Genomic DNA, 5733 nt, shown 5'->3' with positions numbered 1-5733 from the left:
TATATTAAAAAAGCTATGTTTGATGAATAGAATGGTCCCAATTGTATATTCTTCACTAAGAATATAGTGGGTGTCAATACATCCCCAAACTTCACACGTGACTAGAATAATTGACTAAGTTTCATACCTCGAAATTTCAGAAATTTTTAATTTTTTCCAGTATTTTTTTTAATTTACTATTCATGTGGGTGCGCGTGGAACTATGTTCACCTTTGTGTTTTCGGACATTAATATGAGAAATATATAAATATATTAGCATATGCCTCCTTAAAATTTGTTTTCTTCTTCCATATCTTTTGTTTAGCAGAATATGTCACGGACCATAGTTATGTACTACTCTTGATTTTGTTGGAACACGTTACCCCCAAAACATGTAAAATAATTATATTTCCTCAAAATGCTAAGACTTGGATTTTCGAAACAATAAATGGTGGAACACATTACTCCCTTGGACATCCGGTGTGCGGGCGCAAGATGTTTTGATAGTTAGGCTCACTAGCGCAAGTGTCGTGAGTACGACGATTTGTGGGACCGGCAAAGGTCCTTTTACGGTTCGACCGGGCAGAGCAACGAGGACGAAGAGCAGATCTAGCAATCAGTGCAAAAATTTACTCAGGTTCGTGCTACTGTGAAGCGTAAAACCCTATTCCTACTTTGTTGTATTAGATGTGTTTGTGCTTAGTTATAAGGAACGCAACTTGCCGGCAAGGGTGCACGGGAAGTGCAGCTATGTGTGCAAATAAGCAATGTTCCGACCCTTGTAAATGTAGTCATGGGCCTCCTTTTATAGATTAAGGGGTCTCCATAATAACAACATGGTAAATATACTCTGTAAATAGTGGCTACAATGCTATCGTACCTAACTCCCACGGATTAGGACAAGGGCATTAAATGCGCCGTGAGGTGTCACACTAGTGAAGCTTGCCGACAAGGATCGTCATTCCTTCTATGTTGTTTGCTCAGCTACCTCATATTAACTCGACACGCCCCTGCGACGGGTGTCATTAAAGTTGTGCCTTCGCCAGTGAGCTGACACGTACCCAAACATAATTCACCTAACTACCTGCCCGCTAGACACCTACTTGACAGGTGATGAGCTGGTCGCTGAGGTGGAGCGATGGCCAGGTCGTGGGAACTTGCCGGCTCGGAGCTTGTCGGATCTTCACTTGCTTGCCGACAAGGAGCTTGCCGGCAACTTCAGTCTTGATCTTCTATACTATCTTAATACTTCTCAATCACCTGCCTGGAGATCTTGTTCGTGGTTTTGTCAACCAAGTCTTGAGCTTGTCCACAGCCGCCCTCCGGCAAGTTTTGCTGTCGGGAAAGCTACTACTATCTGTGCACAAGTTTGGGGTGCTAAAAGACCCAAACTTTAGTACACCGATATCTTACTCCCAAACCATGCTCGTCAAATAATTGCTTACATATTTTTTAAAAATATTAAGACTCTTTTTTATAAATATTGGAAATTAATGGTAGCTAGATATAATTCCAAATGACAGTTTCAGAAATATTCCAGACACCACTGGAGCTTCTGATATTATGGTTTGCATTTCGGCTGAAGGGCTAAAATTTCACTTGAAAATGACTGGAATCCACGTCTTGGGGGTTTACAAAAGATTGAATTTTATTGGTGCCTACTGAAATGGCATAAATGCTTTGGCCGAAAGGTAAATAATTTTTCTACATACTGATGAATTGTCTTCAAAGCAAGAACCTACTGAAATGACATTCACAAACACTGAGTGAGGAACCTTGCCGTGACACTTAGCAAGCATATCATATTTAAGTGTTACTGTTTCGTTGCTGAAATGGAGGTATGGTAATAACTCTTCTTATCTGTCTGCTATACATTGATATCATTGTCCTTGTCATGGCTCTGTCATAGAATTCTGATCGCCGGGCCAGATACATAGTCCTCACCATCTTTTGCATACTTGCTTTTGCTTCTTTTGTCTTTTTTCCTTTTGCATAATCTACATATTCTTGAAAAAGACTGCAAAGCTCTCCTAGTATATGCAGTTAGCTGCTTTAGTGGGCACTTTCAAAGGGAAGAAGGAAAGAATGCTGTCAAATCAAATACTCAATCATCACAGGGTCGAATGGATGAAGTTTAAAAACCCGGTGATCTGCAACCGCAGTTTCTCAGATCCTTTGCGATAAAGAAAGATACTAGATCGTGCTTCACATGCCTCAGTTTCGGAACCATTAGTGTTTTGTTCACGTTTAGGAGATTCATATGAATACTAGGTACTGTACAGAACAACACAACTCCTTTCTGAATTATTTCTCCTGTTGAAATGGGATCAGTTCTGTCCCATCTCAAAAAAGAAGATAGTAAATCATGTGCACCTAAAGCAGCATGGTCATCACTCATTAGCAGTTAGGCAGATCAGGCTCTAAATCACTCTCAGTGTATGGGAAGGCTGTGTTGTGTAGTTCATGATTTAGGAAAGAAGCAAACTACTCCCTAAGCTTGTATTACGGGACGGAGGGAGTAAATTACTTCCGAATCTGATGTAGTTGCCATTTTGCACAGTTTTATGTAAAGTTTGTGACATGATTATACTTAGCAGGACCGGAACAAAAAAGAAGGCTGTGCACCAAAGCAAGAACAGAAGAGCTTTTTGGTGGATGGGGGGATGATACGCTGTTTCTTCGATAATGGGTGATACGCTATTACGTCCTGGTCTTGACTGTGATTGAGCAGCGGCTGTCTTCCTGTCATGATTGCCTAGATTCACACTGAATTGTACTCTTCACTTTGTTATGTCCATTACTGTACCAGAAGAAGCCCTTCACTTCATAGATTTGGCCAGGGCCGGGCCGGCAAAATCCGGGGCCCCGTGCGATACTAAAAACGGGGCCCTATCTTACTAGAAAAAAACTAACAAGTAATTGTAATGTATATGATATAATGTCATACATAACACAATTGGATATATAAAAATCATACCTATTCAACTCCAGGTTGCATAGTGTTTATGTGAACATCATCATTCTTTTAGTATTCTTTGAAATGAAATCTTCAATGATATCCTCATAATCAATCCTCTCCAACACTTTGCTTTCAAATGCTATTGTGGCCGAATATTAAGTCTTTGTTGTGTCGTAGTAGTACACATATAGGACTTCAATAACTTCAAATTAGAAAAAGCTCTGTTCTGCCAATGCAACTGTACAAGGATGAATAAAATAAAATTGGACTATTGGAAATATACAAAATTACTAATTCTAACTCACCTAGTCTATATAGCAATCGTTGATCGAGGAGTCAAGAAGCGATCGCTAGGCCTAAAGATCCATGCCAAAATTTAGTTAGGATTAAATAGCCAATATCGATCAGAAATTTAGTTAGGATATACTCCCTCCGTTCCATAATATAAGAACGTTTTTTAAACTACAGGGAGTAGTAATTAGTAGTCAAAAGACAAAAGGAGGATCGACTCACCAGGCACTGGATTGGAGAACGATCGCATATCGTTGGGTTGGAAGGCAGACGAATAGAGGATCGATTTTTTGTTCGCCGCTTCGGTTTGTTCTGGAATCAGGAGCCGGAAGGCAGGTCCTGCCTGGTACCTGCGTTCGGGACGGGAGTCGCGGACGGCGGGATGCGATCCTCTCGACTGACGACGCGAGTCAGGCGGCGCTGGACTGAAAGTCTGGAACCGCTGGCATCCTGTATGGAAATCACGAGCGACGCACACGCACACCCACAATCGATGGATCTTTCTATTTTTTGAGGGAACGATCCACGAACGCGAGCGAACGCCACAGCAGCCCAGGCGCCCAGCAAACGGGGGAGTACGCGACAACGGCCCAGTGCCTAGGCCTGTATAATTTTTTGGGGCCCCTCAAATTTATGTGCCCTCTGCGGGCCGCACACTTTGCACCACTATGGGCCCGGCCCTGGATTTGGCCAGAAAAATTGAAAGAGCATATACTATACTTGTCATTGCACAATGTAGATATGATAATTTCTAAAATAAACTAAAGAACTAAACAAGAATCTAAAGTCTAAGGCACTAGTGTCGATGCCAATTGGTCGTACGCTTTCCACGTCGCCAAACTACATTATGATGACCAGTGAAATCTGCTCGCCACAGCTTCAGGTAGAGATGCAGCTAAGAGATCTGGCCACCAGATTTTAGCCCGTCTGGAGGGAAGAATCTATGCTTTGCTGCTGATCTAGGCCGGGTCCTCCATTAGTTTGTGTTGGCCTGCTTTCACTATTGGAGTCGCAAAAGGAAGAGTCGCCATGATCGGAGATTAGTATCTTACGTTTGAGCCAAATCGGTGTGAGCCCCGGCATGTTCCTGGCGCTCTCCCAAATTAAACAAAGAGTAAAATGCATCCGCTGTTATTAAACTTGTGTCGAAAGCTCACTTTGGTCATTGTACTTAAGAATACGGTCAATACGGTCACTATATACGACTTGAGGTGATTATACGGTCACTGCCTCACTGTATAGCTCTGTATTTTGTCCTGTTGACTGGTTAAACATCACAACACTCTCTCTCTACGACTCTACCTATGTGGGACTCACCTGTCAATTTTTTTAAAGAAAAACACCGCCGTCGCATGAGAATCAAACCAGGGATCTCTGCTGAAGCCCACGTACTCTAACCACTATACCCACACAAGTTTGTGTTAAATCTATGAAGCGTTATGAATATTTAATTAACACGCACAAAACACACTTACACAGTTACACGCATGCACGCAACACTTTTGAACCCTTGCCGTGCTCATCATGGTGTCCACGTTGTGGAGCTAAGACCTATGCGGCTGTACGTACGTACATGCCGGTGAACGGGAACATGTCAGTGTTCAAGCGAGGACACCGGGCTGAGCTGCTTGTGCCCCAGATGTTGGAGAGTCCATGTCCGGCTTGGACTGGAACAATCATCTGAGCTTGTACCCCTGTAATATTTTGAATCAGCTCAATAGAAAGAAAACAAAGATAACTGATACGGTCCTGTGGGCTGTGGCCATCAACTCGGCGTGACTCGCGTGTCCTCATATTGTTGGAAATATGCCCTAGAGACAATAATAAATGGTTATTATTATATTTCCTTGTTCATGATAATTGTCTATTGTTCATGCTATAATTGTGTTATCCGGAAATCGTAATACATGTGTGAATACATAGACCACAACGTGTCCCTAGTAAGCCTCTAGTTGACTAGCTCGTTGATCAACAAATAGTCATGGTTTCCTGACTATGGACATTGGATGTCATTGATAACGGGATCACATCATTAGGAGAATGATGTGATGGACAAGACCCAATCCTAAGCATAGCACAAAAGATCGTGTAGTTCGTTTGCTAGAGCTTTTCTAATGTCAAGTATCATTTCCTTAGACCATGAGATCGTGCAACTCCCGGATACCGTAGGAGTGCTTTGGGTGTACCAAACGTCACAACGTAACTGGGTGACTATAAAGGTGCACTACGGGTATCTCCGAAAGTGTCTGTTGAGTTGGCACGGATCGAGACTGGGATTTGTCACTCCGTATGACGGAGAGGTATCTCTGGGCCCACTCGGTAATGCATCATCATAATGAGCTCAATGTGACTAAGGAGTTAGCCACGGGATCATGCATTACGGTACGAGTAAAGTGACTTGCCGGTAACGAGATTGAACAAGGTATTGGGATGCCGACGATCGAATCTCGGGCAAGTAAAGTACCGATTGACAAAGGGAATTGTATACGGGATTGATTGAATCC

General features: G+C 42.6%; 1 long non-coding RNA gene across 1 annotated transcript; it reads right to left on the bottom strand.

Annotated features, from left to right (window-relative positions):
• Nucleotides 1–1765: 1765 nt before the first annotated feature.
• On the bottom strand, nt 1766–3621 carry LOC141021002 (uncharacterized). The gene is made up of 3 exons (XR_012181000.1): nt 3452–3621; nt 3244–3294; nt 1766–3176 (listed from the first exon to the last, which is right to left on the bottom strand). It is a non-coding gene; the product is annotated as an uncharacterized lncRNA (long non-coding RNA).
• Nucleotides 3622–5733: the final 2112 nt, after the last annotated feature.

Source organism: Aegilops tauschii, chromosome 3, assembly GCF_002575655.3.
Source record: "Aegilops tauschii subsp. strangulata cultivar AL8/78 chromosome 3, Aet v6.0, whole genome shotgun sequence".
Classification (NCBI taxonomy): domain Eukaryota; kingdom Viridiplantae; phylum Streptophyta; class Magnoliopsida; order Poales; family Poaceae; genus Aegilops; species Aegilops tauschii.
This window is presented reverse-complemented; position numbering and strand designations above follow the sequence as displayed.